Raw genomic sequence first — 26,430 nt, forward strand, 5'->3', positions numbered from 1 at the left:
TTAATTGTTTTACATATCCTGAGGCACAGAGAGAAAGGCCAAATTCAAAGAGGTTTACAGTACCTTATATACACAGATGATTGAGACAAAGAACTTTCAAGAATCTGTACTGAGGAATCTGTACTGAGGAAGCAAAAAGAGGCTTAAGTACAATAGACCCTGCCTTAAAGTAGAGAGACCGGTCAAACGCAAGCCCCAGCGCCAAAAAGGATCTCACTCATCAATCCCCATCTTACAATCAAGAGGTAGAACTTAAATCACTTAAAGCTGTTTTTTCATATTTGAGCGGTAAAATAAGCTAACAGTCAGGCCATTTCCGATTAAGTGGCCTCTCTCAAAACTTACCACAAGTTATGTGAAATAGGCAAGAGCGTTGGTTCTGCATTTTATCAAGTGAGAAACAACAGCATCCTACTTTTGGACAAGCCACTACTTTCAGAGCCACTAGCCCTCCCCCCACCTTCCATTTCTTTTTATATCATTCCTCCAAACTTAGAACCCGAAAAGCTATTCCACAAAACAAAAGCAGCACCAGTAAAAGGAAAGGCCACTGCTTTTGAAAATAAAGTTTGTTCTTTTGCTGTCAACCTGGCAACTTTTTAAAGGTGAAACGTGCCCTACTCAATTGGTTATAATCTTTTCTATTCCTACATCAAATAACCACTCGTTTGACCTCGATACTAAAGGTGAAAAAAGGAGTGGGAGAAAATGATTTTGAAAGGAAGGGGCTACGGGTGCAATGGTAAAGATAGACTCTAAGACTGGTTTTGAGCACTCCGTGGCTTCTGGGAGCTGGGAGGCTTTCCTGAGTCTGTCTTGAGAAATGTTTGGCAATCTGACGCATCAGTTTTTAGGAACGGTACACAAACAGCCCCCACAATTGAAGAGCCATGCCTCGGATCCTGGCTCAGGGTGACATAGACTGGAGGGCACGGGACGGGAGCGCTGGGGCTACCCGGAGAGGATCCGAGACATTTGTTATTGTTTATGAAGCCCAGGCGGGGACCCGGAGTGGGGTGCTCTGGGGCTGGGGAGTGGAAGGAGAAAGGAGCAGAGAGAAGGACAAAGATTCCTTCCCGGGCGCGAGGCTCCCTCTCCGGACACACGGGGCCAGTATCACCCCGGGGAATAAGAGGGCCAAGGCCGTCGCCGCAGGTTCCCCGGAGACATTTCCAGCCCCGGAATTAGCCCCGCTTTCCCTGGACACTCAAAGACACCTAAGATCTCCTCCTGCTCTCAGAGTTGGGGCTGGCGCGGCGAGCCCGGACCCCCAGCCGAGCGCCGCATCCGCGAACTCACCTGCCTCCGGTCGCGCCCGCGGCCGGCTCAGCCTCCGCACGGACCGCAGCCGGCCGGGCGCCCGTCCGCTCCCTTCTCCCCGCTCCGCCCTCGCCCCGCCCCCGGGAGGTGGGACCCGCGGCCTCGCCGGAATCTCGGGGCGGCCTCCCTGAACTCTCGCGAGCCCTCCCTTCTCGGCTTCTCGGTGGCTGGGTCGGTCCGACTCGCCCTGACGTCATACGCACCACAACCGGAAGTAGTCTTCTGTCGTCAACGCCGCTCTCCCCGGCCCCACCCATCTCTGGCTGGTGAAGTTCAGACTAGTTCTGAGGGAGTTGATTCTCACCGCTTCCCATCTCACCAGCCTCACCTCACTGCCGTTTTTACTCAAAACCTGTTCAGGCCTCTCTTGAGGGTGGCCTAGTGTGTTGCGACATTAGTCATATTCTAAATGTCATCCGAATTTTTCAAACAATGTAATGCAAAGAATGTTAGAAATGGAAAGAGAATTCACACATTTTTCACATGGGGAAACAGTGGTCAACAAAGACGGATCAGCTAAGTTGCTCAGTCGGTAGCTGTGGGGACTCGAAGCCACCCAGGTTCCTTGATGCCTCCATTTCACCATGAGGGGACTCCAGAGACTGGAAAGGAACTAGGATTTGGAAATGCCACAAAAAATACATTAAAAACCTGTTTGGGTTTTCTTGGAAAATCTAAAATAACTGACAGCACTGGCCTGCTTTATCATTAGGATTTGAGAATTGTGCAGAAGAGCACTCCCCTATAGGATGACCCAAAAGGGACAACTTTGGGAAGGTTGATGCAATTTGCGTATGGGGACAAAACTGGCCTTTGGGAAAGCCAAATAAGAGAATGACTACCAATTATTGTTGACAAGTTTATCCTCAATATGAGTATTGGAGGTTTTATAAAATATCCTTAACTTTTAGTTTATTGAGACAATATATGAAGCTGGTACTGTGCTTGCAAAAATTATCACTTAGAAATGCCACCTGTCATCTTTAGGTTTCCCAAGAGCAGGTGACACAAGCAAAACACTTAGGAAAGAAGCATTACATCATTTCTCTTTCTTACACGGTGCTTTTTCATTCTTTGCTCAGTAGTGGGAAAAGCTCTAGTTTGGTAATTAGTGTATTTTGGGGGAGATTAGCTCCACTTATATGGTCATTTTGAAACTCAAATGACATTTGTCATATACAAGCATAGGAGGTTTAATTGTGATCAGACAAGCTTGACAGAGGCCTATACACCCTTCTCCCTGTAGTGCACGCATACACATACCATTCAAATGCTACAGTAGGATTGAGAATAGTGTGTGGTTTGTTCCACAGCAAATTTATGTCTTCAAATGCGCCATGCTAGAGTAATATGAACTAGTGTAGAGTAGCAGTCTAGGTTAATATGAGATAGGCTAAGACTTTGACCTTTAGTTCCTAAATTTTCCTAAATTGAGACCATTGTAAACAAATTTCCCTGGGAGGTTGTTGAAAGTACCTCAACGGAAACAAATCAGAGCTATGAACCAGAATTTTGGTGGTCTATGGACCCCTTTTCAAAACAGTATTCTTAAATGCATAAACTACCTAGGGTTACAAAGGAAATTGATAATGTTAACATACAGTTACCAGAAATACTAAAAAGTGAGTTTGTGTTATAATTATGTGGTAAGTGGTAGCATCTAAGATGGCTGTCAATGATCCTGTGCTTCTGGTATTCCTGCCTTCTATAATTCCCTTCTCTAGTAACTTAGTTCTTAAAAAGGAAATACAGCAAAAGCGATTGGGATATCATTTCCATGATTAGGTAACAAAAAGATTCTGGGCTCCATCTTGCTTGTCCTTGCTCTCTCACTTGCTCGCTTTCATGGAAGCCAGCTGCTGTGTTGTGACCTGCCTTACAGAGAGGCCCACGTGGCAAGGAACTGAGAGATACCCAGTCAACAGCTACCAAGGAATTCAGGCCCCCAGTCCAACAACCTGTGATGAACCGAATACTGCCAATAATCACGTGAGTAAGCTTGGAAGTAGATTTTTTCCCAGTTGAGCCTTGAGATGACTGCAGCCTTGTAAAACCAGATACTGAGCCAGCAGGCCCAGTATCTAGCCAAGCCCAGATTTCTGGCCCACAGAAACTGTGAGACAATAAACATTTGTTGTTTTAAGCCACTAACTTTTGGGGTACTATGTTACACTGCCATAGATAACTAAAGTGGTTATATATTTGCCTCTTTATTAATGCATTAAATAATAAGATCAAGACCTACAGTAATTTTGTAGTAATATAAACAATATTTTGAGATATCTACAACAACTTTAATGGGGTAGAAAATATGTGTGATTCCTACTGAGGAAAAGTCACAGGTATTGCTAATATTCCTGTGGTTTGCTGCGTACATTTATGATGGAACAAATGCTAATTTTCAGTTTGAATTTAGTGAAAAAATTATATAACTATATAACTATATAGTTTTATATATATAATATATATATATATTTTTCTTTGAGGTTCACAGACCCAGGTTAAGAACCATTGACCTAAGTAATAGATCATTTGTAGGAACTTCCAAAACTCTTATCACCAACTATCTGATACAGAATCAAAGTTCAGGTAATAAACATACTATGGCCACTGCTAACGTTATTAGCCTACAGCTGAATATGACTTTGTATCCCCTTCCTCCACTTATTCCCTCTTCTTTGAGTTTATGCTAAATGTAGGCAGACAGGCTAAAATTGTAGGCCAGAAAGGATGAGAAAACTCATGATGAAAACCTTTTTAGCACTCAATTTATCTAATTTTTGTTTTTACCATTTGAAATTGTTAGCTCCTTGATCAGAACTCTTTGGTATTACTTTTACTCTCTTAGGCCTACCACATAGTAAATAAAAATGAATGCCAAATGGCAGTAGTACATAATAATAAAAGGACAGCTATTGAGGCCGGGCACGGTGGCTCAAGCCTGTAATCCCAGCACTTTGGGAGACCGAGGCGGGTGGATCACGAGGTCAGGAGATCAAGACCATCCTGGCCAACATGGTGAAACCCCGTCTCTACTAAAAATACAAAAAAACTAGCCGGGCGTGGTGGCGGGCGCCTGTAGTCCCAGCTACTCGGAGGCTGAGGCGGGAGAATGGCGTGAACCCGGGAGGTGGAGCTTGCAGTGAGCCGAGATCACGCCACTGCACTCCAGCCTGGGCGACACAGCGAGACTCCGTCTCAAAAAAAAAAAAAAAGGACAGCTATTGATAAAACCCTTCCACCAAATGAATAAAGCAACTTTTCCATTTATGCAATTTTGCAACTGTGGGATATACCCAAAGCAGTATTTAGAGGGCTATTGTTTTAAATGCACTTCACAGAAAACACAAAAATGAAAACAAATGAACAAAGCTTTCAACTCAGGAAACCTGAAAGAGAAAACAAAATAAATTCAAAGGAAGAAGGAGGATATAAAACTTAGAGCAGAAGCCCCTCCATTACCCTTATGTCCACCAAGGAATGTAAATCAAATATATAATCATTCCCATATATACCTCTGTTTTTCAAATGTATGTAAATTTTGTTATGATTAATAATTTAAAATATAATTTTAAAGATAAAGGCAGAAATTAACTATTAAAATTGGCAATAACCAAAAACTGATTCTTTGGAAAAGTAAAGGAAATAGGAAAAAGCTTGACAAGATTAATCCAGGGAAAACAAAAAGACACAAACAGTAACAATGATAATGGAGATGCGACTACAGATAAGGAGACTTTAAAGAGCATAAAAGTTTATGATATGCAGTGTTATGCCAATAGATTTAAAAAGGAGAGAGAATAGGTACTTTTTCATTCTCCTGGAAGTCTCTCCTGATGAAAAGCTAGTAAAGTTTTTACCATGGAAAAAAATTGAAAGTTTACAAGATTTTTTAAAAAGCTGAATGGGCCTTTCCAGTTTGAGACTAAAGGTGCTTGACTCCTGGCTCCTCTTCTCATATCCATGACTTTCAAAAGGACTCTAACCAAGACCAGACAACTAAGTGCAGTTGAGTTTGTTTGAAAATGAAGACTCTATTTTACAAGCTGCATGGGACTTTCACTGGGCCATTTAATCATGCACATGACAATCCATTCAGAGCTATCACCAGACTGTCTTCTGCAAATTACTTTATAAACCTGCAAGCAGTGATTTCTAATTGATCCCTGATTTCTTTTTTAACTGACTTGACTAGACTGAAAAAAAGGCTGAATCACATTAGAGATTTTTTAGCATTAATTTTTCTTGATATTATGGATTGACATCCCTCAGTTCACATTTGACATTACATCACAATCACATAGAGGGTCACTCTTGAAAAAGTATGTTTCTGAAGATTTGATATTCGTGGTTTTTAAAATTCTAAACCATTACTTGCAACAGTTTCCACTGTGTTAAAACAGTTGAACTTCCTTTTCAGTTATCTCCTCCTACTAGAGAATGTGAACTTCAGGGCAAGCTACTAGAAGTGACTCAAAGGCAATGCACACTTTACATTTCTGAGCCTGTTACCAAACTACCATCCAGAGGTTACACCAATTTCCACGCTACCAGCAGGCAGTGCAAGAAAATTCCCATTTCCCCACATGCTTGCTCACATTGGGTTTTGTTTATATTTTTAATCCAGCCAGTGAAAGAAAGACTAAGACCCTGACAGGAAAGCCACTTCACAGGCATGCAATCTATGTTCCTCTTCTTCCTTTCAGCTCTGGCCTTAGGGTTGGGGATAAGGCTATGTAGGGAAGTCAGTTACAAAACCTGTGGCTTGTTTAAATGTAGCGAATCCTAGTAGAGTCTGGGGCAGGCAAGATCATTCTTGGTGTCAGCTGGTGCTGTGTTGATAATTTTGGCTGAATGATTTTATAAAGCTACAGAGAGGAATTGTCGGGAAGAAGTTACTGGGTGTGCTTCTCATTCATTCTGCTATACTCTCCAACCTCCCCAGGAATCAGGTGATTGCTTTCAGCGGGTTAGCTTCGTGCATTTTTATGCTGATTTGATTTCCTGGAGAAAATAACCCAAATAGGGCTTTCAAGGAATTTTTTTTCTCTGATTAGACAACACAGGGCCTTGTGGAGAAGGTTAAGAAATTGTTGTCGTTGTTGTTGTTATTGAGACAAGATCTAACCATGTTACCCAGGCTGGAGTGCTGTGGCTATTCACAAGTGTGATTATGGCATACTGCAGGCTCAAACTCCTGGGCCTAAGTGATCCTCCTGCCTCAGCATCCTGAGTAACCGAGACTCCAGGTGTGTGCTACCATGCCCAGCTAAGATTTATCTTCATATAATAACAATAGGAAGCTGTTGCAGAGCTTTGGGCAGAGGCGTTTTATTTACAAGTATTAAGTTGTATATTGCAAGCTGTCTGGGGCAAGAGTACCTTGGCAAGCAGAAATGAATATCTGGTCTACTCACGGTATGCCCTACCAGGGCTGAATGCTACAAAGGTTATCAGATAAATTGGATAAATTAAAATCAGGTAAATCAATCATTGTATTCGTCAAGTAAATTTCTGATTTGACATCCCATGTAGATTTTCTTATGAGGTGAGAGTATGTCAATTAGCCAATAGAAATTTTTGGTTTGCTTGGCAATTACATTTCTCATTATAAATTCCCACTCTCAAATTGCCACATGTTCTCCTCTCAGTTAGACTACCCTTACTCTGTATTGGTTTCTCTGAGTTTGGTCACGTCTGACAAAGTTAAATTTCTGGACATGAAAAGCTAAGTATCAAGCTCTGACTCTCCTAAGCAATCCAGACACAATCTCTTGTTAACATCTTTGTGTTGTTACTCTCAGACTACAACAGTTCCTAGGGTAGAATTATAATGAAGTAAAATTCTTATAACAAGATTAATATGCATACTTCCTGGGAAATTTTAATATATTAAAAATGTTTGTAAATAGACCTGTTTTACAACTTGAAATGCCTATCAAAAGCCCCACTCACATATGTAAAATGGTCATTTACATAAAATGGTTCGCTCTTAGGTCAGCTTTCCTGGGAAATCTGAAATACTCAGATTCGTGTGCAGGAGATGTATTGGAAAGTGGTCTCTGGATCAACTCAGGTGAGAGAGAGAAGACAGCAAGATCAGGCAAAGAGAAGTTGAAATATAATGCAGTTGCAACAGAGGCTTCAGCCTCTCCCACAAGGGGCTCTGGAGTAGGGATGGCTCTTCAGAGTTGTCCCTGTTGAGGCACAGGACCAGGTCTTTGTGCCCCAACCTCAATCAGTCATTGGATGTGGGAGATAAAGCCCACCTGGCGAGGGCAGTAACTAGAGAAAGACTCGGCTGGGGACTCTGAAAAGCCAGCAGTTCCGGCGGCTGTAGTAATGACAGCTGCAATCCTAGAAGGTGGATTTTGGTGGTGCACCACAGCATCTGCTACCAGCCCACTGAAAGCTGCTTCCTCTATCTTCAGTTTGTTATATTGCAGATGCCAATAAAACAGTCATAAAAGCTGCTCTAGCCTGGGTGTGGTGACTCATGCTTGTAATCTCAACACTTTGAGAGGCTGAAGTGGGAGGATCACCTGAGCCCAGGAGTTCGAGACGAGCCTGGGCAACATACAGAGACCACAGCTCTACAAAAAAAAGTAAAAATTATAGTGGTGCCATGCACCTGTAGTCCCAACTACTTGGGAGGCTGAGGTGGAAGGACTGCTTGAGCCCAGGAGGTCCAGGCTGCAGTGAGCTGCGATGGCACCACTGCACTTCAGCCTAGATGACAGGGGACCCTGCCTCAAAAAATAAAAAATAAAAATGAAACTACTCCTTAAGAATGTCCCATTCTGCCTCTGGTGTGCTGTACTAAGGTCACATCACTTCTATATTACCCTGCTTACCCTCAATCTAATCATGAAGAAACAAAGTGGATATTTGACAAATTAATTGACCTGTACTGTTCAAAATGCAAATGTCATGAAAAGCAAAGATCAACCAAAACACTGTTCCCAATTTTAAAAGATTAAAGCCATAGTACAACTAAATGCGATGTGTAATTCCCAATTAGACCCTTGACCAAATTTTTTTTTTTTTAACTATTATTTGACAGAAAAGACATTGTTGAGACAACTGGCGAAATATGATTAAGATCTGTAAGTTAGATAATGTTAACATAAATTTTCTGGTTTTGATCATCGTTCTGTGGTATAAGAGAATCTCCTTGCTCTTAAGAAATACAGCAGCATTTAAGTATAAAAAGGTAAGATGTTCTGCTTAAGCAGTATTATTTAATTTTATCTCAAATATTCCCAGTTTTGCCCCATGAAAAAACTTCGGTGTCTGTCAGTGGAGAGGAACATGACATTTTCAGTAACTAGGACTAATTGTGCTGCACAGAAAAAATGTGTTTACCTGGAATGCCTACAAGGAGAATAGATGTTGTTTTCTAAAAGGGCCCTTTCTTATAGCTTTTTACAAGATCCAGGTGGCTTCACTTTTTTTAGACTTGTACAGCTACCTCCTTCCTGCCTATGCATTTTGTTATTTAGGTCCAAAGGCTGGTTTCACTTACATTCTCTCTGATTTTTTTTTAAAAGAACAATTTGTTGCGTACTAGTTCCTTATGATGGAAGTATTGTTAGTGAACTTCCATGGGGATTACAGTATCTAAATAATCTATGTTCAATCAGTAAGAGGCTTTGAATCCTGCTGCATCCTTCAGTGTGAAATAATATTGCTATAAACCTTTACAATCACTTGACGTTTTCATCAAAGGATCCCAAAGCTATTTATAAGCATTAATTTAGCAATTCAACACACCTGTGAGCACATTGAATATTCTCATTTTAAAGATTGATTCAACTAAAGAAAAATTAAAAGGATAGTTGATAGATGTATGCAAATAATGTATATGTCCTATATGGGATATAAAATACATTAGAAAACAATTTGAGCATGAGGATTAGGCCTAAGCCCATTATTTACTTATTTATATATTTCCAGTATACATAGGGTGAACAAATCCTCCCAGTTTGTCTGTGACTTTGTTAGTTTTAGCACAGAAAATCCTGTGTCCTGGAAATTCCCTCAATTCCAGACAAACCAGAATATTTGGTTACCCTAAATATACCTTCTGTTTTTATTTTAAGTTAAATTAATAAATATTAACTATATACTGTAAGAGCCAGGCATGGTGGCTCACATCTGTAATCCCAGCACTTTGGGAGGCTGAGGCAGGAGGATTGTTTGAGGTCAGGAGTTAAGACCAGCCCAGCAACACAGTGAGACCCTGTCTCTCTCTACATAAATTTTCTTAAAAATAGCCGGGCATGGTACTGTGCACCTATAGTCCCAGCTACTCAGGAGGCTGATGTGGAGGATCACTTGAGCCCAGGAATTCAAGGTTATAGAGATCTATGTTCGTGCCACTGTGCTCCAGCCTGGATGACAGAGTGAGACCCTGTCTCTAAAACAACTAAAGTTATAGACTGGTCAGCTCACTTGTAAACTTAAACTCACACTCTCTTAGTGAGACTTATGAAATTTACATGGGCTTTTTCATTTTCCACCTAAATTTTTAATTTTTTTAAAGAAATGAATATGTAAATAGTGATACAAAATAAAATTATGTGTTGTTCTCAACTTCTTGTGAGCCCAGTCTTAAAATTCATAACACTAAGAAATAAGTTATTAAATTTCAGGGCTTGAAACTTCATAATGGAAAGGTTCATTAGGAAAAACATAAAATATCAAAAAACACATCAACAGAATTCTCAGAGATGTTGTGAGGAATAATAAACTCTGGGGACAAATACCATATATATATATAATATCACATATGCAGAGGGATTATGGCCTGAGAGGGAGTAGACCAGATGGCCAAAACTCTTTAGAGTTCTATTTTCATGGGCTAGAAAGTGAAATGAAAATCCATGATTATTTGAAGGTCTGTAAATGGAACTATCACTTTTTTCCTACTCGCCTCTTCCACATGTTTGGTAGAATGTCAGGTAGCCAGGCCCTTATCTGCGATCCATGTCCCCCTCGCGGCGGTAAGGTGGTCAGATGAAATACAAGATGTTCAGTTCCGTTTGAATTTCATATACACAATGAATTGTTTTTTAGTGTTAAGGGTGTCCCTAAGTATTGCATGGAACATACAGTACTATTAATATATAATGGTTTCTTTTTTGTCTGAAATTCAAATTGAACTGGTTGACCATTTTTCCCCCCCTAAATCTGGCAACCCTACTTCTTGGTCACAAAGTGGAGGATTTTTTTTTTTTTAATAGAAAGAGAACAAGAGCAGCAAGCGTATGTGTTAGACTTCCATAGTGCTTCCCCTTTCATTCAGCAATCTGGGGGCCAACCAGTGTATTGGCTGGATCCAGAAGTAAAGTCTGCCAGTAAAGTCTGGAAATCCCATCCATATTCACAATTAAATTTCCTCTTATCCCATTCTTAAATATGAATAGATAATGGGCCTTTTCATGAAAGTCCACAATATTAAAGAGAGAATTCAAGATAAATAAATAAATAAATAAATAAATAAATAAATAAGGTGATCCTGGAGACAACAACTAATGCATGGAATAGGTTGGAACTTTTTAAAGATATATATATATATCTCTTTTATATATATATCTTTATATATGTTTTATATATCTTTATATATAAAGTATATATAGTGTTTTATATAGCTATATATATAAAGTATATATAGTGTTTTATATATATATATATCTTTATATATATATTTTATATATATATCAATTTCAGAGAAATTGAGATGACACTGTGTTATGGGTGGAATCATGTCCCCCCCAAATTCATAAGCTGAAGTTCCAACTCCCAGTACTTAGAATGTGACAGTACTTGGAGGCAGGGTCTTTAAAGAGGTAATTTTAGGTATGTGCCCAAAAGAAATATCGAAGAGATATCTGCACTCCCATGATTGTTGCAGCACTGTTCACAATAGCCAAGATTTGGAGGCAGCCTAAGTGTCCATCAACAGATGAATGGACAAAGAAAATGTGATGCATATACACAATGGAGTACTATTCAGCCATAAAAAAGAATGAGATCCTGTCATTTGCAACAACATGGATAGAACTGGAGATCATTACATTAAGTGAAATAATCCAGGCACAGAAAGACAAACAGCACATATTCTCACCTATTTGGGGAAGCTAAAAATTTAAAACAATTGAACTCATGGAGATAGAGAGTAGAGGGTTACCAGAGGCTAAGAAAGGTAGTTGGGGCAGGGGGATGGTGAGGGGGAAATAGTGATTGTTAATGGGTACAAAAAATAGAATGAATAAGAACTAGTATTTGATAGCAAAACAGGGTGATTATAGTCAATAATAATTTAACTGTACATTTAAAAATAACAAGAGAATATAATTGAATTGTTTGAAATACAAAGGATAAATGCTTGAGGTGATGGATATCCATTCATCTGATGTGATGCCTGTATCAAAATATCTCACATAACCCATCAATACATACACCTACTATGTACCCACAATTTGTTTTAATTTGGCAGGAAAAAAAAAAAAAAGAGGTAATTAAGTAAAAATGGGCCCTTATCCAATTTTACTACTGTCTTTATAAGAAGAGATTAGAACATAGCCATGTACAGAGAAAAGATGATGTAAAGACACAGGGAGAAGACGGCTATCTATGAACTAAGGGAGAGGCCTTGGAAGACACCAGCCCTTCTGACACCTTGATCTCAGATTTCTAGCCTCTGGAATTGTGAGAAAATAAGTGTCTGTTGTGCCCACCCAGTCTGTGGAACTTTGTTATGGAAGCCCTAGCAGATCAACATACACTGTATTCCTAAAATAGGAATATATGCTTTGGAAAAGGAAAAATCAGAAAACAAATCTTACTCTTGGAATTTGAAAATACAACTGACAAAAAATATGTAAAATCTTGGAAAGTAATGTAAGGAAATCTTGCAAAAGTGAAAAATAGGTGAGAAAGTTAAGAAATAAGGGATCATTCACATTAAGAGGAGAGGAATTTACTCAACTTACAGGTATTTGAGGGTACAAACCCATGGCAGGGCTCAGTTCTAAAACTGTCTTATCTAAGATTCCTTCTATGAAACAGAGTTCCATCAAAGTCAATTTAAAAAGAGCTTATGTGGAAACTAATAATTATTGCTGTACTTTGTACAAATAATAGGCCAAGTATAATAAAGCAAATCAGTCTTACCATGATTTGTCTTTAGTAAAAATGGGAAACTGGAGAGAGAAATACTGTTTCAAGAACTATGGACACTTGTTATTAAATTCTAGTCTCATCAGTTGTTTTTAAGTTTGTCTCTGCAATTTAGGCTAATGCTGCTTATTCCTGTGAACCAACAAGTGATCTCTGACTGCTGCTCGGAAGAAACAAGAAGGATGGGTAATGTAAAAATCTGGATCAGTATTCTAATTCTGGGCACATTGGAATCAGCTAGTGACCCCATATCAGCTTGGTTCCAACAGTTGCCCAGTTCATGGAGAGCCTTCTCACTTAGTTTACTTGGGATAATTTTACTTATTTTGGTTTACTCTTGTGGAATATATTGCTGTTGTACTCTTTGTGTGGAAATGCAGAATAAGCTTACTTAACATTTTCTTACACTGAAATACTTATTAATCTTCCAGATATTACCTTTTGTCAGAACTCAAGAGTCATGAATGACCCTCACCATACTGACGTTTTCTGACCGAGTTCCTCTCTACTTTGAATACAAGAGACCCTAATAGTTACACAGGAATATCATCACATCTATTCAGCCTGAAGAAGTTAGAGAAGATTAATCTTCGTTCCTCTGCAACCCTTAGGATTAAGGGCTCTCTTAGAAAAAGGAGTGGGGAGCTGGGCAGGATGGCTTATGCTGTAATCCCAGCACTTTGGGAGGCCGACGTGGGTGGATCACCTGAGGTCAGGAGTTTGAGACCAGCCTGGCCTACATGGCAAAACCCTATCTCTACTAAAAATACAAAAATTAGCCGGATGTGGTGGCAGGTGCCTGTAATCGCAGCTACTCGGGAGGCTGAGGCGGGAGAATTGCTTGAACCATGGAGCAGAGGTTGCAGTGAGCTGAGGTTGCACCACTGGCCTCCAACCTGGGCCACAGAGTGAGACTCCGTCTCAAAAAAAAAAAAGAAAGAAAGAAAAGAAAAGAAAAGGGAGAGGGGAAATGTCAGAAGTCTTTAAACCAGAGCAACTCCATCTTGAATAGGGGCTGGGTAAAATGAGGCTGAGACCTACTGGGCTGCATTCCCAGATGGTTAAGGCATTCTAAGTCACAGGATGAGACAGGAGATAGCACAAGATACAGGTCATAAAGACCTTGCTGATAAAACAAGTTGCAGTAAAGAAACCAGCCAAAACCCACCAAAACCAATATGGCCACCTCTTGTCGTCCTCACTGTTACACTCCCACCAGTGCCATGACAGTTTACAAGTGCCATGGAAACATTAGGAAGTTACCCTATATGGTCTGAAAAGGGGAGGCATGAATAATCCACCCCTGTTTAGCATATCATCAAGAAATAACCATAAAAATGGGCAACCAGCAGCCCTTGGGGCTACTCTATGGAGTAGCCATTCTTTTATTCCTTTACTTTCCTAATAAATTTGCATGAGAGAAGGAAGGAAGGAAGGAGGGAAGGAAAGAAGGAAGGGAGGGAGGAGGGAGGGAGGGACTTGTCTTCACTTTAAGAGAAAGAAGAAAGAAGAGAGAAAGAGAGAGGGAGGGAGGGAGGGAGAGAAGGGGAGAGGGAGAGGGAAGGAGAGGAGGGGAGAGGAGAGGAGAGGAGAGGGGAGGAGAGAGGAGAGGAGAGGAGAGGAGAAGAGGGAAAGAAAATTTCAGAAAGTCCAAAGTGGCTACAGAGCATTTCAGAAAGAAAGAATAGCAAAATAATAGAAAAGCTAAATGAAAAAACAAACTGTCTTCAAGTTGAAAAAGCCCTTTGATTGCAGAGCAGGATGAGTGAAGGAAGAAAAGGAGAGAGAGAAGGAAAGAAAGGGAGGGAGGAAAGAAAGAAAAATCCTAGGTATATTACTGAGAATGCATAAAGATAAAACCCTAAAAGCTTCTAGAAAGGAAGGTCAAACACACACACACACACACACACACACACACACACACACACCCATCACCATCAAAGGAATGAACGTCAGAGTAGCTGCCAGAATTCAAAGAGAAATGAGTTTCAACCCAGAAGCCTATGGCCAGGCAAACTATCAATTAGGTTGAGGCAGAATACAGATGTCAAATATGTAAGGATTTGGAAATTTTATTCCCAATGCATCCTTCCTTAGAAAGTCATTTGAATATATTCTCTGGCAAAATGGAGAAATGGAAGTCCATGGGTCCTATCGAGGAAAGCAATGAAGGGAAGTGCCAGGATAGCATTCTATTTAGCAAGTTTAAGAGAGAAACTCCTTCATTTATTCAGCAAGTATTTATTGTGCACTTGCTACATGCTAGGCGGTCTTCTGGGTGCTGGAGCTACAACAGCAAGTAAGAGAGAAGAGAGACACCATCATGCTTGCCTTCCAATGAGGGACATAGAAAAAATGTAAACAAATACGTGTGTGAGCAAATCGTAGGTATTGATAAATGCCATGATGGAAAATAAAGCAGGGAAAGAAGCATACTGGTGCAGGTGGAGTGGACAAGCAAAGTCTCTCTGAGGGATGACACTTGGGCTGAGGCCTGAGTGAAATGAGGAACTAACTGGGCCATAGGAAACTCTGGGAGAAATGTATTCCAGGAAGAGGAAACAGAAAGTGTGAGGCCCAGCTGTAGAAATGAGCTTTGTGTGTTTGAAGAGTGAGAAGAAAGTAACTGCTGCAGGAATGTTGGGAGTGAAATAAGTGTGGTAGGAGATGATCTCTGAGGAATAAGCAGGGCCATTCTCTACTGTGTTGGCTGGGACAAGACGTCATTGGAGAGTTTTGAGCGAGAGCATAAAGTGAGCAGGATAATGGAAGAATATGGGAAAAGGGGGCCTTAATGAGCTAGAAGTATGATTGAAATGATAGAAAGTGTTAAGGATCAGGGCAAACAATAGAAGGAAAAAAATGGAAGACCATTCGAAACTCGAGGGAAAAAGGGTTGTACAAGAAAATCGATATAATCTTAGCACATTACATGGCTCTCCATTGAAAACAATAATATAAGCAGTGTTCACTGACTTTTAACTTTTAGGATCAATCTTTCATAAAAGTAAAATATATTTCATTATGTTTGCATAAAAGGTAAGAAGAAGGATGAGGCATTAACAAAATAGGGAGTTGGGAGATCTTATCCATAAGGTTAATGGACAAGAAATAGAGGTTTAATTATTTAAAATTTCAAAAGTAAGCAACCGAAGAACTAAAAATGTTTAGTTAAATATATTGGCAAGAGAGGAGAAAGGTGAGTATAGTTTTGGAAGGGAACTAAATTCTCCATGATCATAGCAGGAAGTCAGTAGACAATGTCTGAAGTTGATCAGTCAATCAAAAATGTAAGTATAAGCGTATTATTTACAGAAGTGCAGGTAACCATCAGAATTACAAGTTCTGACCTCTGGAGAGAGGTCCAGAGAAGAAAAGTGAGGGGCACAGGATTCTTAATTATTATTATAAGTCCTTGAGTCTTTAATTTTTTTCATAGCACATATATTAGTTTGAATTTAAAAACATTTTAGGCCAGGAACAATGACTCACGCCTGTAATCTCAACACTTAGGGAGGCCAACGTGGGTGGATAACTTGAGGCTGGGAGTTCAAGACCAGCCTGGCCAACATGGTGAAACTCCGCCTCTACTAAAAATACAAAAAAATTAGCCTGGTGTAGTGGCACACACTTGTAATCCCAGCTACTCGGGAGACTGAGGCACCAGAATCACTTGAACCCAGGAGGTGGAGGTTGCAGTGAACTGAGATTGCACCATTGCACTCCGGCCCAGGCAACAGAGCTAGACTCTGTCTCAAAAAAAAAAAAAAATTTAATTTTATTATATCAGTCAATCAATCAATCTAGACTCACCAAATCTACTATTTGTGTACATGAAGTCAAGATTTTATTTTATGATCCAGCAATAGGTCCAAGTGAAATAAAATGATCTACTTTTTTTTTTTTTTTTTTTTGAGATGGAGTTTTACTCTTGTTGCCCAGGCTGGAGTGCAGTGGCACGATCTTGGCTCACTGCAACCTCTGCCTCCTGGATTCAAGTGATTCTATTGCCTCAGCCTCCTGAGTAGCTGGGATTACAGGCACCTGCCACCACACTCAGCTAATTTTGTATTTTCAGTAGAGACGGAGTTTCTCCATGTTGGTTAGGCTGGTCTCGAACTCCCGACCTCAGGTGATCCACCCACCTTGGCCTCCCAAAGTGCTGGGATTACAGGCATGAGCCACCATGCTGGCCAAAATGATCTACTTCTAAAAGATCCACCCTGAAGTGTCTATATATGAATGTAGGAGGATGGGAGTGACGAAGCATGAAACAGAGCTAGCGGAATAGCACAGTAGTTAGGAGCATGGCCTCTGGAAGCAGACTCTGTGAATTTGAATCCCAGCTTTGCCTTTCATTAACTGTGTGACCTTGGGAAAGATACTTAACTTCTCTGTTCTTCCATTTCCTGTAAAATGGGGTGATAAAAGTACCTACCTCATATGGCTTTAAGGAGTAAATAGGTTAATCTTTGTAATGTATGGTTAAAACAGTGTCAGCAGGGTGCAGTGGCTCATAATTGTAATCCCAGCAATTTGAGAAGCCTAGACAGGAGGATTGCTTGAGCCCAGGAGTTCAAGACCAGCCTGGGCAACATGGTAAAACCCTAACTATATAAAAAATTTAAAAATTAGCTGGGCATGGTAGCACACAGCTATAGTCCCAGATACTCAGGAGGCTGAGGTAAGAGAATAGCTTGGGGCCAGGAGGTGGAGGTTGCAGTCCAGCCTGGGTGACAGAGTGAGACCTTGTCTCAAACAACAAAACAAAAAAACGGTGTCCGCACATGGTTGGCATTAAATTCATATTTCTTTAAATTACAAAGCATGGTATGATTCGAGGGCAATAGAAGAGTGTTCCATCCAAATTTCTCTGTCCTACAGGTATGAAATTCCATTATTACAGATTTTGTTGAAGGATTTACAATATTTTAGAATTCTCTGTGAATAAAGAGTTCTCTTGGAGGAATTACATCTTAAATTCTCATTTGCTGCAAACTTGTTTGAATTAATCAAACCCTTTCCAACCTTGATCCTTATCTGAACATAGGGCATCCTTGTTAGGTAGCTGAGATAGGGGAAGGGGCTGGTTTGCCAAAAGAGTAGAAAGCATCAGAAAAGGAGGTGAGAAGCTAGTTCCACAGGGAACTAACTAGGAGGACTCTAGGCAAACAACCTCATGTTTTGGCCAAGGACCAGACTTTAACAAATAGTCTTGGCTCCTGTTTCCCTATGGCCTGTCCTATTCCTGTCTGTCTCACACTGACACGTTTGAACCAGGATAGACCAGGGAATACATTCCGGGTTTGGCACAGGTTCAAGTTATTTATTACCAGACTGAAAAGAAAAAAAAAAAAAGCCATGTTGTTTCTGGATCTGTCGTGGGGTCAAACCCCAAGGACTATGTTTGTCACATTTATTTTTGTTCAAGACTCACTGGCCACTGCAATAGACTAGAATCCCAAAGCGTGGTCCCTGAACCAGTTCAGCCTTGAGGGCTTGGGAGGGGCTGTTTGTTCAGGCAGGAAACAGCTCACAGAAACTCAACCCGCCTTTGGGAGTGGTTGCCTTGGGAGACCTTTCAATCCCCTCGGAATGGGGCCTCTGGCTGGCTGACCTCCTCTACTCTTTCCACAAGAACAGTGTCTGCATTTGAGTGGAAAGAACATGTGTACAAGTGAGGACTTGCCCCACTTCAAGATGAGAATTTCTGAGCCACAGACAGTCTGCTTTACGAGTTGATGAAATCTGAAGTGTGGCCTTTTATAGGAAGCTTTTTCAAGATTTTAGGTTTCACTTTGAGAGAAACATGATATATGAGGAAACTGGGCTGGATCAGTCACCGTCTGTATTTGCATTTAACATATAGAAATCATAAAATTTTAAGGCTGGAGAAGACTTGACCAGATGTTAATCTGGTCCTTCTCCCTTATTCCTATACACGAGGAAGATCTGAAGGAATTAAGTCATGAATAACCTCAGTCACCATCTATTGAGTAACTGAGATTAAACTCAAGTGTACTGACATCCAGGAAGTAATTCAGTTCATCTTACTCCATTTGAAACCTAAAAGGCATTTGGGAGAAACTATATAAGACTTGGAGAAAATATACAGCTCAGGCCTGTAATCCCAGCACTTTGGGAGGTCAAGGTGGGTGGATCACCAGAGGTCAGGAGTTCGAGACCAGCCTGGCCAATATGGTGAAACCCCATCTCTACTAAAAAATACAAAAAATTAGCTGGGAGTAGTGGCAGGCACCTGTAATACTAGCTACTTGGGAGGCTGAAGCAGGAGAATCACTTGAACCTGGGAGGTAGAGGTTGCAGTGAGCCCAGATCATGCCATTGCACTCCAGCCTGGGCAACAAGAGCAAAACTCTGTCTCAAAAAAAAAAAAAAAAAGAAAAAGAAAATATGATATTTTCTTTGTATGATTATTACCTATAAAAATACAAAAATAATTTCAAATGCTATAATTTTTTTTTAAGTTTCTAAATGGTTTAACATCTGTTAAAGCCATCTTTGTCTCATAAACACCTGTAACCTACGACATGTTCACTGAGAAACCTTCCAGAAGCAACTTGCGCTGGGAGTTGGTCTAGCCCTCTGAAGTGGAGTGTAACTGATAAGGAAAAAAGAAGCTCTAGATGTCTCTCTTGAACCCCCATTCCCACCAAAAAGGCCAGGCTTATATGTCTGGGAGTTGCCAAGGGCAAAAGAAACTTGGAGGCTTAAAACTGGCAATGGCCAGGCCAAGGCAGTCTAGCCCAGCATGTCCATTCTACTGTGGGTCCAAGGCAAGGATTCTAGATCCAGAGTACCTGGGAGCTGGGGACAGAATAAAAGGAGAGGGGACAGGAAAGTTTGGGAGCAAATAGGTAGGAACCAGACACAGAGAACTGTTCTCACCTAGGAGTAAGCCCATCACTCTGGACTATCAGCATGGGTAGTCTATGGTCTAGGGTGTAAAGTGTATCCATCGTAAAATATGCAAATACTAATATAAGATCAGACTTTGACAAAATAAACACATGGGGACTACAAAGTGACTGAATGCTTAAAAGGGTGGAAGTAGGAACAGAGTGGGGAATGGAAGATGCCAGAGAAGAAAGCAAACTCTTCTTAATGGAGCAGTATTGATGAAAATGAGCCTTTGCTACTCAATGCTTTTATCTGCCTTTCACTGACTCATCACTTATACCTTTTTTTTTTTTTTTTTTTTTAGCTAATACATTTTTAATAGGCTTCATTTTTTAGAGCAGTTTTAGGTTCACAGCAAAATTGAACGGAAAGTACGGAGAGTTCCCAGATATCCCCTACTTCCCCACACACAGCCTCGCCCACTACCAACATCTAGCACCAGAATGACATCTTTGTTATAATCGATGAGCCTACATTGACACATCATTATCACTAAAAGTCCACAGTTTACACTAAGCTTCACTCTTGGTGCTGTTCACTCAATGGGTTTTGAAAAATGTATGATGACATGTGTCCACTATTATAATATTATACAAAACAGTTTCACTGCCCTGAAAATATTATGTGTTCTACCTAGTCATCCCTACCTCCCTGCTAACCCCTGGCAAACACTGATTGTTTTACTGTTTCCAAAAGTTTTGTATTTTTCCAGAATGTCCTATAGTTGGACCATACAGTATGTAGCCTTTCAAACTGGCTTTTTTTTCACTCAGTGACATGGATTTAAGGTTCCTCCATGTATTTTAATGCCTTAATAGCTCATTTCTTTTAGCAATGAATAATATTCTATTGTTTGGATGTCCCACAGTTTATGTATCCATTTATGCACTGAAGAACATCATTGTTGTTTCCAAGTCTTGGCATTTATGAGTAAAGGTGCTGTAAATAGTCATGTACAGGCTTTTGTGTGGACATAACTTTTCAACTTATTTAGGTAAATTCCAAGGAAGGTAACTGCTGGATCATACGGTAAGAGTATGTTTGATTTTGTAAAAAAAACTGCCACACTGTCTTGCAAAGTGGTGCAGCCACTTTGCATTTAGTAGTTTGCATTTTTCTAATGGCATATGATATTACATTGAGCATCTTTTCATATACTTATCATCTCTGTATGTTCTTTGGTGAGGTCTCTGTTAAGGTTTTTGCCCATTTTTTAATCAAGTTGTTCATTTTTTAATTGTTGAGTTTTAAGAGTTCTTTGAAGATAACAGTCCTTTATCAGATATGTCATTTGTAAATGTTTTCTTCCATCTGTGGCTTATCTTCTCATTCTCTTGCAGAGCGGAAGTTTTAAATTTTAATGAAGTCCAGCTTACCAACTTCTTATTTCATGGATCATGACTTTAGTATTGTATTTTAAAAGTCATTGCCACACCCAAGGTCATCTAGATTTTTTTCCAGGGTTATTATCTAGGAGACTTTAATAGTTTTACATTTTACGTATAGGTCTATGATCCATTCTGAATTAATTTTTGTGAAAGGTGTAAAGTCTCTGTCTAGATTCAGTTTTTGTTTTCCATTTGGATATTCCATTTTTCCAGCACCATTTGTTGAAAAGTTTATCTTTTTCTCTATTTCATTGCCTTGTTTACTTTGTCAAAGATCAGTTTATTATATTTATGTAAGTTATTTCTGGCTTCTCTATTCTGTTCCATTGATCTATTTGTCTATTTTTTCACCACTATCACACTGTCTTTGTTACGGTATAGTGTTGGTTATCTGATTTTGTTCTTCTTCTTCAATATTGTGTTGGCTATTTTGGGTCTTTTTCCCTTCCTATAAACTTTAAAATCGGTTTGTTCATGTTCACAAAACATATTGCTGGGCTTTTGATTGAGAATGCATTAAATCTATAGATCAAGTTGGGAAGAACTGACATCTTGACCAGGTAAGTCTTCCTGTCCATGAACATGGAATATCTTTCCACTCATTTAGATCTTTTTAAAGTTCTCTTATCAGAGGTTTATACTCTTCATTATATAGAACTTCTGCATGTATTATTAGATTTCTACCAATTTCATTTTGGGGAATGCTGATGTAAATGGTATTCTGGTTTTTATTTCAAATTTCATTTGTTCATTGCTGGTACATAAGAAAGCAATTGACTTTTTTTTTTTTTTTCTTTTTTTGAGAAAGGGTCTTACTCTATCACCCAGGCTGAAGCACAGTGGCGTGGTCATGGCTCACTGCAGCCTTGACCTCCCGCCTCCCACCTCAACCTCCCAAGCAGCTGAGACTACAGGCACATGCTACAATGCCTGGCTAATTTTTCTATTTTTTGTAGATACATGGTTTCACCATGTTGCCCAGGCTGGTCTCGAACTCCTGGGCTAAAGCAGTTTACCACCTCAGCCTCCTAAATTGCTAGGATAATAGGCATGAGCCACTGCACTTGGCTGCAATTGACTTTTGGATGTTAACCATATCCTGAACTAGTTCCAGGAATTTTACTTGTTGATTCTTTCAGATTTTCTAAATATACAAATTTTAAAGTTTTGTTACACCAATTTTTTCTTTCAGTTATTGTCACTGAAGCAGCAGAGGTAGGGGAAAGGGGTTTGTGGACAGAGACCATTTTTCCTCTAATTTCCCCAGGATGAACTGAGCAGAGCTGGAATTCAGATCACAAGATACCTGGAAGGGTGGCCAGTGGAAAGGAGAGATAGTGGTGAATAAGATAATTACCCATTTTCCAGATATTTTTGCCTGATTCTCAGCTATTGTTTCCCACCTCCCTCTCCACGATGTTTTCCTTGCCCAGACAACCGTGGATAGTTGGAGATCTTCTCTCATTCTCAGGGCTCCGGACAATGCCTCCAAAATTTCTAACTCTGAACTGTCTGGTCCTCAAGTTTGTTCTTTTTCAATCCTGGCTACCCAACTGGTCTCCAAAGTCTCTTCAGTTGAGCAGTCTGGGGCTGGAGGGTGGGGAGATCTTTGCTGATTTATCCTACCCTTCACTTCCAACCACCCAGCAGGCCTGGGCCAAGTCAAGCAGCCCCTACAAGCAGTATCCTACGAATGTGTATTCAACATTGATTTGGTCAGGATATGGAGACATGTATTATTTTTTATCAATAAAAAGTCTAAGTAGAAACATATTTTTAAAAAAATCCACTTCTACTAGCTGAAGAACAGGAAATGTGCTAAATAAAATTTTAATGATCGGTTCCCATTTTTCTGAAGCTCATCTCTCTTCAGTTTTGTTTATTCGTAATTTTAAGCATAAGAAATCATTTTGAGAGGTATATGAAAGGGTGAGTTAAACCACTCATTCTCAGGAAACAGTACTAGGCCAACTACTGTTGACTCAGAAGTTTCAACTGACCAAGAGTGCACAGGTGCATCTCAAAACTATCCATCTTAGATGCACTGCTGCTAATAAAGTGTTGTTTTCATTTCCTTTTGAGAACTGTCAAAAGACAAAATTACAACAAATTTAGTTAGGTGATCTAATTGGCTTTTATTTGTGATGAATGGATCAGGGTACTATCTCCCATAAAATTTTAGAAAAGGTGGCTGGGCACCATGGCTCATGCCTGTAATCCCAACACTTTGGGAGGCCAAGGCAGGAGGATCATTTGATCCCAGGAGTTTGAGAACAGCCTGGGTAACATAGAGAGACCCCCATCTCTACCCAAAATCAACAAATAAAATAAAAAATTTAGAAAAGGTGATCTGATGAGCTAACCAGAAGAGGTGGGCTTTATAGGCAGAAAAGGGGTTTAAAAAAAAAAAAAGCTGAAATAAGGAACAAAAAGTGAATTGGTCATTTCAAAGTTACTTTCCTTGTCATGTTAAAGCAGGGGGGACTCCTTTATCATGTCAGCTAAAACTGGCCTTGTTAGGGGATTTGGCTACACTGTCTTTCCCTCTTTCTCTCCCACCCCTCCTTAGTTTCTTGGAAGGTAGACGACTTAGTTTCTGTTTGGTGACATGAAACTTTAGCATGAGTGACTCCATTTTGGTTTGATCTGTAGAGGCCCAGTCCAAATCAATAACCTCCCACAAATTTTAGTTAAAAGAATACTGCTGCCAGGCGTGGTGGCTCACGCCTCTAATGCCAACAATTTAGGAGGCGGAGGCGGATGAATCACTTGAGGTCAGGAGTTTGAGACCAGCCTGGCCAACATGCTGAAACTCCATCTCTACTAAAAATACAAAAATTAGCCAGGCGTGGTGGTGTATGTCTGTAGTCCCAGCTACTCAGGAGGCTGAGGCACGAGAATCGCTTCAACCTGGGAGGCAGAGGTTGCAGAGGTTGCAGAGATTTCATCACTGCATTCCAGCCTGGGCAACAGAGCGAGACTCTGTCTCCATTAAAAAAAAAAAAAAAAAAAGAGAGAGAGAGAGAAAAAAGAATAGTGTCTACCTCAGTGTTACTGGAACCAATTTTCATCTCCACAACTACACAAGTTGATAGAAAAACTGGAGTAATGAACACTGTTTTCCAATTCATCTCACTGGTGTGTGGAGTTGATTTGGTTTTGCCAGTGTTATTTAGCATCCTTTTAAAATCACCCCTCTCCAACCCATCTCCTCGTACAGCTGCCCACAGGCCTGGCTCAGAAATCTGTCTCAGAAACTGAGTCCCACCTAGTCTAGTCACAGTTTCTTTATGAACTACTCTGCCTTGGCTCACTGACTTGAAGTTGACAACTTACTCTTGAATAATTTAACTCCTTTCTTGGAACTGACTCCTTCGTCAGACTTCTCTTAACTTTCACTTCTGCATGTGGGAAGAAAGTAAAGGTATTAGAGACCCACTATGTAACTGGCTGCAGGGTACATGGACCCTATTTCCCCATCCATGACAGCAAGGGCTCGTACTCAGCCTGATGTCTGGGCATAATATAAACCTAGCTTGATCTCTATTCATCCCAATCTCCACCTTTGCTTACTTGAGTGTGATGATTTGTTTAAGATGTTTTGCTTTAGTCAAGAGGGTATGGAAATATGAAAAAATGAGATAGATTGACTCATACTGTAGTTCTGCACTGACACATTGCAGCAATATTAACATTAATTTAAAATTCCACATTCCACAAGTGTATTTGGCAATGTAGTTCTGGGAGGTAATATGGAAATACATATCAAAACCTTAACAATAGTTATATTAATCAAGAGCCTTGATTGCCAAAGACAGAAAGCCAGTTCAGATTAGTTTAAATAAACAGGGGAATTTATTAGGTCAAATAATTGGACAAGTCTAGGGAAGCACCTTGCTTCGGTCATGGCCGAGACCAGGAACTGAAATGATGGCATCAGGCTGGGCGCAGTGGCTGACACCTGTAATCCCAGCACTTTGGAAGCCTAAGGCAGGAGGATCGCTTGAGGCCAGGAGTTCCAGACGAGCTGGGGCAAAATTGTGAAACCCTATCTCTACAAAAATAAAAATAAATTAGCCAGGGTAGTCGTGCACACCTTAGTCACAGCCACTGGGAGGCTGAAGCAGGAGAATGACTTGAACCCGAGTTTGAGGCTGCAGTGAACCATGAACACGTCACTGCACTCCAGCCTGGGTGACAGAGTGAGACTTTGTCTCCAAAAAAAAAAGTTGTCAGTAGGAATTCCCCTTTATCACTTCATTATTCAGCTCTGCTTTCTTCCATGTTGGCATCAAGAGGGACCTCATCAGTCCCAACCTTAAATGGTTTTTGGTAATTTCAGAAGGAAAGAGATGTTTTCATCCAAGAGTTATTATCAGACCTAGAAAAATTCCCTCTTATTGGCCCTACTCAGATCATATGCGCACTCCTGGACCCGTCACTGTGCCTGGAGTGGTAGGAGACAGGGCACTCTGATCAGTCCCAGCCGTGTGATGAAACATTTTACCAGTTGTGGGAGAGGCAGATACTAAAAGGCAATGAGAGAGTGAGGTAGGAGGTCAGTTCTATCATGTGAAAATGAGAAATTCTGGGCAGGCAGAAACAAATGATACCAAAATACAATGTTCATCCTCGTCTATGAATATTTACCCTTAAGAAATAATCAGAAATGTTAGAGAGTTATGCAGTTATTCCTCACAGAATTATGTATAATAATAAAAATTGGCTGAACATGGTGGTTCATACCTATAATCCCAGCTTTTAGGAGGCTGAGATGGGTGGATCACTTGGGCCTAGGACTTCAAGGCCAGCCAGGCAACATAGGGAGACCCCTGCAGTGAAAAAAAAAAAAAAATTAAAATTAGTCAAGCTTGGTGGCACATGCCTGTAGTCCCAGCTACTCAGGAGGCTGACGTGGGAGCATCACTTGAGCCAGGGAGGTTGAGGCTGCAGTGAGCCATGATCACGCCACTGCACTCCAGCCTAGGTGACAGTGAGACTTTGTCTCAATTCTAGAAAGAATTGAAATGTTTAATAATAAGGGATTTCTTGAATAAACTGGTACGTGGATTCAACAGAACATTATGTGGCCTTTGAAAAGTATTACAGAGGAAAACTCAGCGACATGAAAAAATGTTCAAGGTATCTTGTTAGGCATAACAACAGTATGCAGATCATGATCCCAATTGATCTTGGGATTATGTACACACACACACACACACACACACACATATCTTTTTATATACATTTTATGCATATTATATACATTTTATCTGTTTAAAACATAATATAAATGTTATGAAAGAGTGAAATAATATACTTTACAATGTTGATTACTTCTAGTTGTTGAAATTAGGGATACTTTTCATCATTCTGGTACTTTTCTCTATTTTCTACAGTAAATATGTCTTTTTAAAAATTAAAAACATTATTGAAAAGCCTTTAATTCCTCCCTACCAATTTAAAACTGATCATACTATTCCTGTCTGTAAGAAAAGGAGCTGAAATGGAGGGTCTAATTACTGGTAAATAGCAATCATCGGTTAGACATTAAGCAGAGTATTTAGAATAATAAATTATTCACCAGTATTTTAAGATTAGCTGAAACCCAAATGTA

General features: G+C 40.1%; 1 protein-coding gene across 3 annotated transcripts in view; it reads right to left on the reverse strand.

Annotated features, from left to right (window-relative positions):
• LOC105492165 (serine/threonine kinase 38 like) overlaps positions 1-26,430 on the reverse strand; it is a 113,342-nt gene that overhangs the window by 77,960 nt on the left and 8,952 nt on the right. Inside the window, exon 2 of one of the 3 annotated variants that reach the window (XM_071072005.1) lies at positions 25,560-25,645. The gene's annotated coding sequence lies outside the window, so the exon portion shown is untranslated. Of the gene's footprint in view, positions 1-63; positions 124-1,299; positions 1,435-25,559; positions 25,646-26,430 lie in introns of those variants that run through there. The other 2 variants (XM_011759148.2, XM_071072006.1) reach the window with 2 other exon arrangements.

Source organism: Macaca nemestrina, chromosome 10, assembly GCF_043159975.1.
Source record: "Macaca nemestrina isolate mMacNem1 chromosome 10, mMacNem.hap1, whole genome shotgun sequence".
Lineage (NCBI taxonomy): Eukaryota > Metazoa > Chordata > Mammalia > Primates > Cercopithecidae > Macaca > Macaca nemestrina.